Genomic DNA, 14308 nt, shown 5'->3' on the forward strand with positions numbered 1-14308 from the left:
TAGAGCAAACCCCAAAGGTCAATGGGTAGCCAGCTGCTGGATGGTTACCGAGTGACACTTCTATTAAGAGCGATATGTGACATATCGATAACACACACCCCTATAGGTGATACCCGGTGCCTAAAGCATCTCACTAAGGGGATCAAAATAACGGGTTCTGCTCCCTCAAGCGGCGGGGGCGGGGGCGGGGGGGCGACCCCGTGGTCGGTCAGCTGCGCGCCACCCCGACCCTGCCTCCGCGGAGACCCCGGGTTTTCGGAGGCTCGGGGGGGGGGGGGGCGCTCGGGCAGGGGAAGTTTGGAGCCGAGGGAGCGGCAGGAGCACGTGGGCTGAGGGGGTGGGAGGACGCAGACGGCGGAGTAACCGGTGGAAGTGTCGGCGGGGAAGGAGTGCAGGGCTGGCGGGGTGACAGGGCGTGGTCTGTGGCGGAGCAGCCGCCCGGGAGCCCAGGGCAGAGGCGGCTCCGGGACCGGGGCGGCAGCCGGGGGCGCGGGCAGCCGGGGGCGCGGGCAGCCGGGGGCGCGGGCAGCCGGGGGCGCGGGCAGCCGGGGGCGCGGCGCGGGGCCAGGGGAGTTTGCGCGCTCGCCCAAGTGGGCTCGCTCGGGGCCGCGCCAGCGCCTTCCGCCGGGCCGCGGGGCCGCCACCTGCCGAGTCCGGAGCGGGAGTCCCCGGCCGCCAAGTAAGTGTCGCCTTTTCTCCCCGTCTCTGCACCCTCAGCGTCTTTCTCTGCGGAGCTCCAAGCTCCGGGGGGCGGGGGGGGGGGGGGGGGGCGCGCCGAGCGCCCGGGCAGCGGCGGCGCAGGGATGCTCCGAGCCTGCGGGCGCGCCCGGGCCGGCGCGGGGACCCGGGCCGAGGCCCCGCCGCGCTCGCCCGCGCAGCGCAGCTGCGGGCGGCCGCGGAGTTGGTGGCACTGCTCCCGCCCGTCTTTTGTGTCTTGCCCGATCCCAGAGCCGTGCCAGGCCGGGGGGAGGGGGCGGAAGCCACTTTATGGCTCCTGGCCCCACCTCTTGCCGCCACCCCGAATGCCCCGGGGTGTGGGGAAGCCGCGGACTCGGGCTTAAGTGAGTGCCCCCCCGGGGGCTGGTTACAGGGGCCCCGGCCCGCCGCGCCGCCCCCTCTTCGGGTTTTCTGTTTCAGACGCGGCGTCCTACCGGGTGGGCTCCGGGAGCGGGGCTCGCCCGGTGCGGGCAACGACGTGCCTCCCCGTGGCCCTCGGGCTGCGGCGCGGGCGTTCGCTGGGTGGGTCCCTCCTCGGGCTCATTGTTCGCCGCGACCGTGCCTGGGGCCCGGCGGGCGACGCAGACCCTGGTCCCCGGGCCCTGGACCGAAGTGACGGCTGCGGGGGGCGAGCCGCGGGGCTTCCCCGGTGTGGACACGGACTTCTCGGGGCGCGGGGAGGGCGGTAGCAGCCGACCGCGAACCCCGCTCCCGAGCGCGAAACTTAGATCCGACTCCAGTTCGCGGGGGACAACCCGGGGAATCAAGCCCTCGGAAACGGGGCGCGGACCCCCCACCCCCACCCCCACCCCCACCCCCCACCCCCCAGAAATTGTTTGCAGAGTCAGGAAGATGGAGTTTTAAGTGTTAGTGGCAAGTGGCTGCTGTCTCCTGCTGGCACCTGTTTCTCTTAAAGGTTCCTGGGTGGGGTTTATCCCCTCGCCCCCTCCCCCTCTGGTTTTGAATGTGTCTTTAATTCTCTGTGTGCTTTCAGCTAGTTGAATTGCATGGCTCGGGTGTGTGTGTGTGTGTGTGTGTGTGTGCGGTGGGGGGGGGGCGGATCCGTTTTTACAAGCAAAGTGCAATTTCCACTCTCCAAACGGGCAAGCACTAGTGTGCTCGCGGGCACTGCTCTGCCCCCCTGGCCGCGTGCAGACATTCATGGAGGCGGACGTGTGCCCCCGGAGCCAGAGAGGGACCCAGAGAGGGACCCAGAGAGGGACCCAGAGAGGGACGGTGAGGCTGATCCGCAGTTGAAGATGCCAAAACGCAGCTAGTGTTTGCCCCTCTTGTTGGGGAGTAGGACACTCCTGAGTTTTCCCATTTTTCTGAATTACAGCGGTATCACCTGTTCATGCTTATTCTGTAGCCCACTACAAAGGAAGGTGCGTTTTCCTGCGAAGGATATTCCTTCTTTCTCTAAAGTCCTTGGCTACTAATCGGAGTAAGCTCTTGACAAGAAGGTTTTGTCTTTTTTTTTTTAATTTATGTGTATGTACATATATTGATATATTATCTTTGTAGCTCGTTGTAAATCCCAGTAGCTGCTAACACACCCAACTGCCCTGGCTCTATTTTACTCTGACTGGCCTGATGCACCTGCTAAGTGCATCAGTGTGCTGAAGCCTGGAGTTCCAGCCCCCAAGAGAAATAACATGAACACCTCTTTCTGCCCATAGTCAGATTCCACAGGGAAGACCATGCAGAGTGCGGGTGTTGTTAATAGGGTATGGAAAACCGTGTGATTTACCCTAAGGAAGGAGAAGAGACTTAGGTAGAAGACAAATAAAATTGGAAACCTGAGTAGACATCCAACGTACTCAGTTCCATAAATATACACGTGGAAGTAAATTGTGTCACCCCACACACACTCTTACGACTCTTAACGTTTATTCCTTAATCTTTTCCGTGGCAGCATTTGAGCCTCTTAGTTGGTTTCTTTTTCTTTTTCTTTTTTTTTTTTTTTTTTGGCTTTGAAAAAAACTTCTGTATTTTCAACCTATTAGTATTTTTACATTTTCAAGATCAGTTGCGCTCATTGAGTGCATAGGATTATCTTCTCAGCTGTTCTTTTGTTTGTCTACTTGCACACCATGTCCAGTTTAGTATGAGACCACATGAACAATGAATCAATCAGGTTCTAATGAAGATTAAGGCATGGAAGGTATCCACAGCTATGCATAAACTGTAGACTCATTTAATCACCTTCCCACATGACCAGTTTTATCTAGTTGCTTGTTCATCTTCTGAAATCTCCTGACTCCAAATTCTTACCCAGATTGATTGTTGTACTAAATCTTGATTGTACAAAAAACAGAACTTAATTATTTTGGCCTCATTTATCAATCAGCAATGTTTAGTGTTGCCAATTTAATTACATCATTGAAATATGCATGACTTTAAAGTATGTTGAAAAAGGTCCTTTTAAATGTGTTTTTTCAAAAAGAAAAAAAAAAGTCCTTGTGAAGCCATAATTTCACTGCTGTGAGGCCCCCTAGCCATTTGTGTTTATTGAGTTTACTCTTCCACATGAAGAAAGAACCATTGTTTTGTTGTCTAGGAGCTGAAGGAAGATGGAAAGTGCGAAAAGAAAATCAAGCACTTTAAAATCTATTATTTTCTCTACTTGGGAAAAATACATTTTTTTAAGTAAACAGTGATTATTTTTTTAAAGATATGCTGAAACCTTACTAAAGGATACCAAGGAAAAGACATTTTCAGGATAGAAATGCTAGCTCTTACTAAATATGCACAGAAGGTTGGTGTATATAAACATATATTTTTGAGCCAATCTTACAACACATTTCCTTCTTTCTATAGAATTATGAAATGTTATTGAATTATTGTTATTAAAATATTGAAATCTTATCAAAATCTATATTCAAATATACTGTCTTTTTGAAAGTGCTTTAATTGTAATAGCCTGTTTGCTGAGATTAAAAAGAACATCATTGATGTCATGGTGTGCTTTGCATTTTAAAATAGTAGCTAATGAATTACAAACATTCATTACTCCACAACCACTTGCTGAAATTTCTCAGGACCCCCAAATAGAGAATTATTTGTACTATATACTATCATTCAGACTGTCGCTGAGTTTATGTTGATCCTCTTCTTCACAATTGATTTCCTTTTAAAATAATACTCTGTTGACTCTGAATCTTCTGTTATTTTTATCCTATGTCATAAATTTATGTGTAAATATCTTCAACATTGTAAGGAACTTCCTGTTGAAAATGCGGGGATTAGTGTGGGGAAGAGTGCAGAGAGAGAGAACAACTTTTATTAAACCTGGAAAGAGTCAGAGCTTAACACAGGAAGAGAAGGGCAGGTTTCACTGAATAAATTCATTGAGGAATACTTCTTTGACCTTTAAAAAAGTCCAAGCTGTGTGGCACATTAATATACATTTGAATAATTCAGGCACTATCTTCTCGTATCATAAGGCAAAGTAATAGAGTATCATAGTGCGTTGCTTTGTTAGGTTTGAAAAATGACTTTAATTCCATTAATTTTTCTTTGTCCTAAGTAATGAAAACTACCCATTGTTTTCTTATACTTTTTTTTTTCCCCCTTTGGTACCAGGTGTGAGGTGTGTGAGGAAGGCTGGAGGGGAGGGAATGCTGTTCTATTTACATAAAAATAAAAATTGTCAACGTTTATTTTGGAGACATTTTATTTAAAAAGGTTCAGTTTCCTCTTACAAGTTTAGAACTTGGTAAATGATTAATGAGGAAGATGAAATTTGACACTCAATTTTCATAACTGGATGCAACCATGAACAAATTGGTTAAGTGATTCAAATAAGTGCATTTAAATCTTAAATTTAGTTTTCCTTCCCATAAACTACTATGAAGAAGTATTGAATTAGATTTTTTTTAGTTAGTAGCCAATATTTGTTTAGATTTTCTTTAAATTAATGATTAACATAATTGAGTGATAAAATGTAGACATTTATGAAATGAAGATACAGAACAATGGAAATTGTGTGTACTTTTTATATATAGCTTTTAATGATAAATTATTTTTAATCTCAGGAATAATGTGTATTTCTTAACTGATCACATTTTCTCTTTTGCTTTGGCCAAAAGAAGGCTCAGAGCCAATCTGAGTAATTTATTGATCATCTAAAGCTCTGTAATGTATGTATGTGTGTGTTATATTTCTCAGTGACTTTATCTTATTCCACTTATCTGTGTATTTTGTGGAAATGTATTTTTTTATCGTGTGGGGAGACAGACGATCAAAAAGAATATGAGTAGGTGTTTGGAAATACAATCAAATCTGAAAGTAGTTATTAAGGTCTAATATTGCAAATGCTGAGGACCCTAGCCCAAGTTAGGCATGACTTCTGATTTAAAGATACTTATATTCTGGCAGGATAGAGAAGTCATTCATACACACATAACAAATTAGGTAATAATGAGTCAACATATATTTGCATATCTGTTGCATTAAATGAAAAATCCAGACCTCATCTTTAATGAAGTTTAGCTTCCACTTTCTGGAAAAACACTATTAATAGTAACAACCGGTAAAGGAAAGTAACCAAATCTTTTCATTAGAAAGAATTCCCCTCTGGGTGTACTAATCTCCAAATAGCCTGAAGACTCGAGAGTGGAAATAATTGTTGGAAAGATCATTGTGATTCTTTGGTAGTGGAGATTTTCAAATATTTCTCTTCTCTTTCTCTCTTCCCCTCTTCCCTGGTCTCTAATTGGCTTTTCTGCTTGCTACCTAGTCAGCCAGTGGCTGGACCTGACTGACAAGTATGGCAATTCTGAAAGCAGGCTCACTCCACCAAGCTGTCAGTTTATGAAATTTCTGGCCATGTAAATACAATATTTTTTTCTAAGTACTCTACTTAAATACAGTAGTTAAATGTAAGTGCCCACTGGTTGTTTCCCTCTGTGCTTGAATCAACAACCATTTTAAGCTTTTAGAAAGGACCACCCACAAAACTGTTCTTTTTGAACTGTTGAAAGACTCAAGGAGAAAAAAGGTAAAAACTTGAAAAAAAATTAGAACTAAATTATTGACCCGGGGTGACATGTTTATGGCTAAGGCCACAGACTCTGAATTAAACTTCTAAATCTGACCAGCTACCTCTAGGTATAAATCTGATTCTCATCTTCTCTGTCTCCCATCTTTTCCCAGACATCTCCATTTTGGTTAATGTTAAAAATAATTTAAAGTCTAAAACACAGATATGTTGTCCTGAACTGAAGCAAACTCTCCAACAGACAATGATAAATACTAATCATTTAAAGGTGGCCTTTTAAGAAGCACATTGGATACAATGAAAATCTGTATATTGGTACACTTACTGTGCTTCCAATTATGATATAAGTAGTGCATAAAGCTTTAAAATTTTCATCAAATTAATGTTTCACAGACATGCAAATTAGCTCCTGACATCTAAGGTGCATGCCATGTGATGATTCTTAATTGGCAAGTGAACCTCAGAGGGTTATTTATAGATTACATTGCTACAAAGTACTGGAGTAAATTCTCATTGTGCAGCTCAATTCAAATTGATGTTTTAGCTTTGATTCTCTTCACTTTTTTTCATATCTCTTTTGATCTCTAAAGCCTCTCAGAAATAAGCTACCTAAGGTGCTAAATATGTAATTAATAACATTTGGATAGAGAACTTGTCTTCAAATTATCCCTCGGAGATTTGGAGACCAGTTAAGTATTCCTCACCAGCTTGTTGAGGTATGAATAACTCTTGGGGCTATGAATTTGAACTCAGAGATTTGGTAACATCCATTCAAAGCACATAGGATAAATGTTCACATAGAAAAAAGTGAGGAAGAAACTTGAACATTTATCAAGTGAATTAATTTTTAAGAATAGCTGCCTCTAAAGATCTGAGTTGAAATCCTATTCTATTCTCTAATGGCTATTGAAGTGTCTCTAGAATGCAGTGAGAGAATTATAATGTAACTGCGATTTTTATACTATGGTATTAGGTCAGAATTTGGCCTTTCCTTTCTTTATGCCATGTCTATATCTGCCTAAAGGAAGAATAACCAAATAAAAAAGGAAAAGGTAAATACTTCATTTATTCTCCACATTTTTGTTCAGTATGTATTTTGTACATGGTACCAGGAAGCAAAGAGATATGCTGCAAATTTCTGCCTACAAAGATATGGCATATTAGAGGAGTTTACAATTTATTAACCTTTTGATATTTTCTTCATGCAATACTCAATTGGAAATGTCCTATTTTCCCTACCAAATTGGTAAAATGCCTATCTTTGCCTAAAGGTTTACTTAAAGATTTATTTATCTGTTTTTTTTTGGGGGGGCGGGGAGGAACATGCCGGTGGGGGGAGGGCAAAGGGAGAGAGAGATCAAGGCGACTTGATGGTATCAGGAAATTTACTCCCTGACTAGGAAAATTACACTACCATTGAATAAATCCTTATTGGACTCATAAGGACTTATTGAGTCCTTGAATAAGGACTTATTCAATGGACTGTGTATGAGGTACATATGCATTAATGGTTAATGGGTTCTTGAAGTTATGAGATACTCTTATTGTGTTAGTTTATTCCATTCCCTCTCTTAGACTATATCTACTTTGCCTTCTCTCCTTAAACAGTCTGTATATCTTTCTACACCTTCACTCTCAGATGACTGCCTTGCTTCCTATTATTCACTGATATAAGTGACTCAATCAAAAAATAATTTTTACAGATACTCACTGCCACATTTATCCACCTACTAGTATTTGCTCCCACATAATCTGCCTTCTTGCAGATTCTCTCCTACAGCACTGATCAATTGTTATATTTTAGTGGACTACAAGTTAGAAATACGTACATGTAATTTGTTAGGGAATAAAAATATTCCATGAGACCTAAAACTTACATTTTTAGTTGTTTAGCATTGGGAGATAATCAGGGTTGCAGTCAAAGAAAGAATATAAAGTATGTTACCTGGAATAGAGAAAAATAGAAGCAACACAGCTGCCCAAAGAGTGAATAAAACAATGAAGTATAGCACATTTTTAGAATAGAATGTTAAGCATTATTTAAAACTAATCCTTTCAAAAAATAACTATTGGCAAGGTAAAAGTAAATGATGTAGTGTAAAAGAAAAAATCCTAAACTGTACATAGTACATCATACAATTTTGTATATGTATGTAGAAACGACCAGAAAAGTTAATGAACCACATTAAAAGGTTGTTCCAATGAATATTGAGATGAAATGTGTGCTCTTTAGCAAATCCTTTGAATATATTAGCCTGAAAGAAAAAAACTTTTTTTTTTTTTTTTTTTTTTTTTTTTAGATTTTATATATTTATTCATGAAAGATACAGATAGAGAGAGGCAGAGACATAGGCAGAGGGATAGTCCTCAATCCCAGGACCTTGGGACCATGACCTGAGCCAAAGGCAGACTCTAAACCAGTGAGCCACTCAGGCATTCCAAGAGAAAACTTCTTGATGGGAAGATGCTGGTAGCATAGAAAATGTACACTGAAGGAATAATAGTAAAAGCCATTTCTGCCGTGTGATTCAATTGTTCTTGAAATATCTGTCCCTACCAGACATTCCCCTTGCCTGCCACATTCAATCCACCAAGACATATAGAATTTACTGCTAAAATATATCATGAATCCATTAAATTTTTACCATCTCTACTGCTATTTTTCTGGAGTGAGACACCATAATGTCAGCCTGGATCATTGCCTCAGCTTCTAGCAGGTTATTCCCACTTTTGCTCTAGCAGAGATGATGATAAGAGAGGCTACATTGCATAGTATTTGAAGCATGGACCCCATGGATGGGTGGCCCGATTTTAAATCTCAGCACTGCTTATTGGCAGTGAGACCAGGGAGCAAGTTACTTGATTTCTCTTTACTCCCATTTTCCCACTGATAAAATTGGGAATAATTATGGGGATAATTTTTTTATGAGTGGCATAAAATAAGTACTATCATGTATTATTACCTATTTGTCAAGACCCAAATTAGATTATACCTTTTCTTCTTTAAAACCATTCAAGGACTTCTCATTGCACTTTGAATTAAACCCTTATGATCACCTACATCAACATCATCTCTTGCCACTTTGTTTCTTCACTATTTCCGTGAAAATACCAACTCCATTCTATCACAGGGCCTTTGTACACGCTGTTTCCTCTTCCTGGAACTCTCTTAGCAAACTGTCCATATAGTTGCTTTATGTCCTACAAGTCTTCCATCCACAACCTCTCTTCTTAGAGCCCTGTCCTGACTTCTACTTATCTAAGGGATACCTGCTATTCTTTTTTCAGTCTCTATACCTTACTGTTTCCATAATAGGCCCTATCACAACTTGAACTTTTTGTTTGTTTGTTAACTACCCCCGCCCCATTTGACCACAACAATTTAAATTTTCTAAAACAAAGATAATGTCTGTCATGGTTACATTTGTCTGCCCCAATATCTAGCAGATGGTCTGGCATGTAGTACTAGGCAAGTGAAAAAATATTGAATGGATGGATGGTTGGATGGATAGATGGCTGAGATTCTAACTCTTGTAATCAAGGAATTGCATAGAAGGGCTAACTTCATATTTGCAAAGGCTATATGTCACTAAGGAGATACAAAAGGTTAAATTATTAACACTTATTATTTTGGCTCTGGTACACAGGGCCCTAAATACACTTGTCAAAACACAAATGCATTTTGAAAGAGGTAGAGAGCTTGAGAGTGGAGAGGTGAGCGATAGGGTGGGCTGGGAAAACTCTAGACCTGAAGATATTTCAGTCCCGGGATGGCCTAAGTGGAACTGCAGTGTTGGGATACAGAGTGGGCTTGGGGGTGGGGTTTCAGAGAGTTGATAGTTGAGGCATTCAAGAGGAAGTATCAGATCAGCATTTCATAAAAACCTACGTTAAAAATAATACATACAGAAACTTCCCTAGCATCTTACTTCTTAGCTTTAGAGAATGTTGTATGTGGTTCTTACATACAATGCCAAAAAAAGTGGATGAAAGATTTTTTAAGAAGTCAAATTAGTTATTTGGTGTCCTGAAATAAAAACAATATTTTTCTTCTTTGGATTTAGCTGGTTTTTTAAATGGAAGCTAGTGAAACCTGAGTATGTGTATATATGAATGTGTATCCATCTTTGCAAACTTTTTTTTTTTTTAGACAGGAAAACCCTGCATGTGAAAAAAAAATGTTCTCATGTATTGCTTTTGATCCTAATATTGTAAAGGCATGGAGTTTTCTATCAAGCGATGTTCCCTTTCTCTTACCAGGAGGTGTCACTACAGCTCACTCAAACTTACCTAGTGCATTCTGTAGGGACAAAGTAGTCCTAGCGTTTTATCAGAATAGCTGTACCACTTACCAGGCTCTCTACTGAGTTCTTAAAGGAAATCTGATGAAAAAAAGCTTTTCCAGGTGCCTACTTCTCCAAACAAACATTTTTATCATGAATTAGCTGAAACCTTAAAGACTTGTTTAATATTCTGGAAACAAGCAGCATTCTTCTTCCTCTTTTTTTTTTTTTAATTTTATTTGAGAGAGATAGAGAGAGAGAGAGAGAGAGAGAGAGAGAGAGATAACACAAGCAGCAGGGGGGAGTGGCCAAGGTGAAAGGAGAAGCAGACTTCCTGCTGAGCAGGGAGCCAGATGTGGGGCTCAATCTCAGGACCTGAGCTAAAGGCAGATGCTTAACCGATTGAGCCCCCCCAAACCCCCAACAAGCAGCATTCTCACTTTCCTTTCAATGTTGAGTGGGGACAATGTGGAAAAACAACAACAGCAACAAAGAACAAGGTAAAGGAGGAGAGACAGACAGAGAGAGAGCCGAAAAGAAAGGTGAAACTGAAAAGAAGTGTTTCTAGTGATCACACGCCACATGGAGAACCCTAAAGCCACTCTTCTCCCACTGTCTGACATGGCGTGTACTGTCCCTTCCCTGCCCCCTTCTCTGCCCAGAGAAGTGCAGCCTGCTTTGCTAGAGCTGTTATAATTAAACACAAGTGTATGGTGTTGAGCTAATACACCATCCCAGCTTTTTGACACATATAATTTCTACCGCCTCTGAAATACCATTTATAATACCATTATATAATAGGTGTTATTATGAAAAACTTTCCAGGTCAGGAAAATAAAAATTGGAAAGGTTGCATGATTTGTAGTTGTAGATATGATTTGACCATTGGCTCATCAAATTTCTAAAGCACACCCTTGTTCCTTCCATGATGCCTCTGAAGAGTCCCTCCTGTCAGGTACATTCCTAACATCCCTGACAGATTTAGGGATCCCTTCTGCTTGTCCCACAATGGCTGGTGCTCACCCAGTGTGAACCCTGGGCCGCGACCCTCTATTTTTTTTTCTCCCTCTTCACCCAGAGGAGCATGGGTATGATGTCTCTAGAACAGAACACGAGATACCCAGTGTTGCTGTTAATGGGTGGGTGAACAAGAGAAAAGGTGCATCCAAAGATGGGGCTCCAAGGTCAGTGAGAGTATGGACGAAGGAAGGCATGAAGGGCAAGGACTGTCGGACTGCCGGCCCTCACCCACTGCTGTAGGCCTCACTTGCTCCACAAGCCACTGCACGATGAAGAGCAAAGTCCCCACATTTTGGAGGAGGAGTAAGTACAGGGTTAAATGCTCAGAAAGGAGAGAATATTCAGCACAGCCCACACCTTGAAGCCCCTCTAAACTGGAGGGAAAAGCCTGGCATCTGAGGAGCTGTGTTTTTTGCTGACCTCCAGGTGGCAGCATGGCCCAGCTGTCAGAGACCAGCTCAGTCCCTGGACATCCTTAATGCTACAGGACTCAGGATTGTTCCCAGGGCATTTAGTGCCCAGGGAATGATTAATGGTGCTGCCCGCTCACTGCACCCCGAGGGTAATTGAGCCTGCAATATTTTGGAGGCTGCAGAGAGACTTCCTGAGCGTCTGATAGAAGGGACTGAAACATTTTGGACATTATATCCCTTCGGAGACCTCCTCGAGGCCTTTTTGTTGTGCCCAAAACGCAATCTTTGGCAGAACGTTTTAAAGGGGGAAAAAAAGACCACACCACCGTCTTTAAAGTATGGGAAATTGAACAGTCTTAATGCTTTTTCAGATGTTTGGTTTGCTGTTCATTCCATGTTCTTTTTTCTTTCTTTAGTTCTGAAATAATATTCCTTTCCACCTGACTTAAAGCAAATCCTCTGGAAGGTAGCTTATGTTAATTGACTGAGTATTTTGAAAGAGTGCAGGCAAAGCCATGTAAAATGTCTTCATTTAAATAAGCTTTAGTCCTTTTATATTGTAAGCTGAGGTGTTTAAAGGTAAGATGATTGGGAATTTCTAAAGTTGCACATAATTCAAGAGAATGTGAAACATGTAAGAATGAGTGACTGACACAGAGGTACAGCGTCCATTTATTCTAAATATACAAGTAATAGCAATTATAGAAGACAACCAACAAAAGATCTTAAGCTTGTCAGGTTGGGTTTGTGTGACTGCTTCTTTTCATTAGAATTTTAGTAACTGGGAAAAATGCCAGATTCTAAACGCTAGAAAACGGTATCTTGAATAGGATAGCATATACCAGTAGATCTTAGCACTGCTCAGGAAAAAAATCACTTAAAGATTCAGAAAATGTTTGTTCATCTATGCATTCAGATGGAGAATCTGAACCTCCACCTTTCTGTGTTTGGATTTACATACCTCTGATGGTTGGATGTAGGCAGTGATTCAGACCTTCTGCAGTGAATTCTTTAATATCGCTTTGGTGTTTTTGAGAACAATTGTTCTTCCCCCAAACCTGTGAGATTTTACTCTCCATCACAGAAACTTCTGTCATGGTAGACCATGATGATTTACACTTGTATTTTGTGTGGGAAGTCATCTTCTAGATACTTAGAGAGTCAAACTTAACTGGTTCTCCATGTGCTGACACTTTTAAGTTTTAGCAGGCAGTAAATTCTCTCTCTTAAATTTTTGGAATAGGGTAGAAAATCAGAAGGATGAATAGGATGGCTCCTTAAATTCTACATTTGAATTAGATTGCAGGTGTCCTATAGACTGCTATTCTGTCTTCCTTTGCTTTGTTATATTTACCTCAGAGGTTGAGGCTTGCAATAGTATCTTTTTGTGGTGAAGACTTAGGTTAGGGATTGCAAGTAGGGAGTAGGATTGGGAAATTAATTGAGATAAATCCACAGTGGTCTTTTTCATGGCCTCTGATCTAACTCTAACAACAAAATTAGTGGGGAAAAAAAAATCCCAGCATAGCCTAAAATCCTGCTTGATGATCCATGACTCACTGAAGGGCTTTTCCCAGACTACCAATTTCTATTTCTTTGGCTGCTTTGGGCAATTTATCAAAAATGTCTTGATTTGATCTCTTGATATATGGATCTGGATTTCCCATGCTACCTTTAATTAATATACTGCTTAAGATATAAATTACAGTGTTCTAACAATTAATATTTCCTATATTTTCCTAATTTTTAAAATTGATTATAATTTTTACTGTCAATATTTAATTCATACTTGTAAAGGAACAATTTTTGTATATATTTAAATCTTTGCCTTGCTAAGTCAAGAGGCCATTGCCCTGCAAAAGGACAGAATGTGGTTACTACATTAAATAGGAGGTTCAGTGATCAGCTTTGCATTTCAAAGCTTAACTTCTTGACTGCTTTAGCACAATAATGTTCTTGAAAATCAGGTATTGTTGAGGAAAAGGGATTTTCTAAATCCATTAGCTGTTAGTAAATCAAATCCATTAACTCTCAACAAGTCAAGAAACAAGAATGGTAGAATAGATCAGAGAGGTTTAGCGCATTTCAAGGGGTAGAGCAAACTCAAGATGAGACTGAGAAAATGGAAAACCTGCTCCTCTGGCCCTATATAATTATGTCAAGAAAAACAGTTTTGGAATTAGGGAATGAGGTGGCGGGTTTTTAAGATCCTGACCCTTGACAGGAGAAAAGCTTGTGCAGTGGACACCAATGAGGGGTACCTGCAGGTTCTTCCAAAAGCCTAGGTGGGACATTCAAATTTCAGTAGTCACGCACAGGGCTTATATTTAGCAGGTCTGCAATGGCATGCTTATATCATGTGTTTATAGTCAGTATCTCTTCTGATATTTTTATCAACTGGGCATCTGTTTTGATTGGTTCATGCTATGGTATACTCATTGCTAAATATTTTGAATTTACTTCCGGCTCTCCACATAGAGAGCAGACTAGTCCAACTTCTCTAATTCTGGGACGTGAGAGCATCTGAAGTTAATTGGCATGGATTGAAGCTCCTTCTATTCACTGTGGTGAACCCATGGTCAGTCTACAAATTATCTCAGGAAAGAATGAGAGAAAAGGAAGAAATGTGAAAAGACAGAACATGTATGATAAAAAGACTATATCCTCCAGAACATGATGAAATAAATAGTCCTACTAGTGACTTAACTTTGAATAGACCCAGTATTTAAAGGAGACTGCTCAAACTAGAAAAAAAAAAAATATTGTGAATTAGGAAGTCCAAATGTGCAGTTTAAAGAAGAATCATCTGAGACAAATAAAGAAACTATATGTTCTTTTCACATCTCAGAATAGGGTGAATAAATCTCCTCCTA

At 41.4% G+C, this 14308-nt stretch overlaps 1 protein-coding gene across 12 annotated transcripts in view; it reads left to right on the plus strand.

Annotated features, from left to right (window-relative positions):
* The first annotated feature begins 547 nt into the window (after positions 1-547).
* SEMA6D (semaphorin 6D) overlaps positions 548-14308 on the plus strand; it is a 568415-nt gene continuing 554654 nt past the window's right edge. For 9 of the 12 annotated variants that reach the window (XM_072738455.1, XM_072738427.1, XM_072738431.1 and 6 more), the window contains exon 1: positions 548-679. The gene's annotated coding sequence lies outside the window, so the exon portion shown is untranslated. The remainder of the gene's footprint in view (positions 680-14308) is intronic. The other 3 variants (XM_072738428.1, XM_072738429.1, XM_072738463.1) reach the window with 2 other exon arrangements.

The sequence above is a fragment of the Vulpes vulpes genome, chromosome 15, assembly GCF_048418805.1.
Source record: "Vulpes vulpes isolate BD-2025 chromosome 15, VulVul3, whole genome shotgun sequence".
NCBI classification, from domain to species: Eukaryota; Metazoa; Chordata; class Mammalia; order Carnivora; family Canidae; genus Vulpes; species Vulpes vulpes.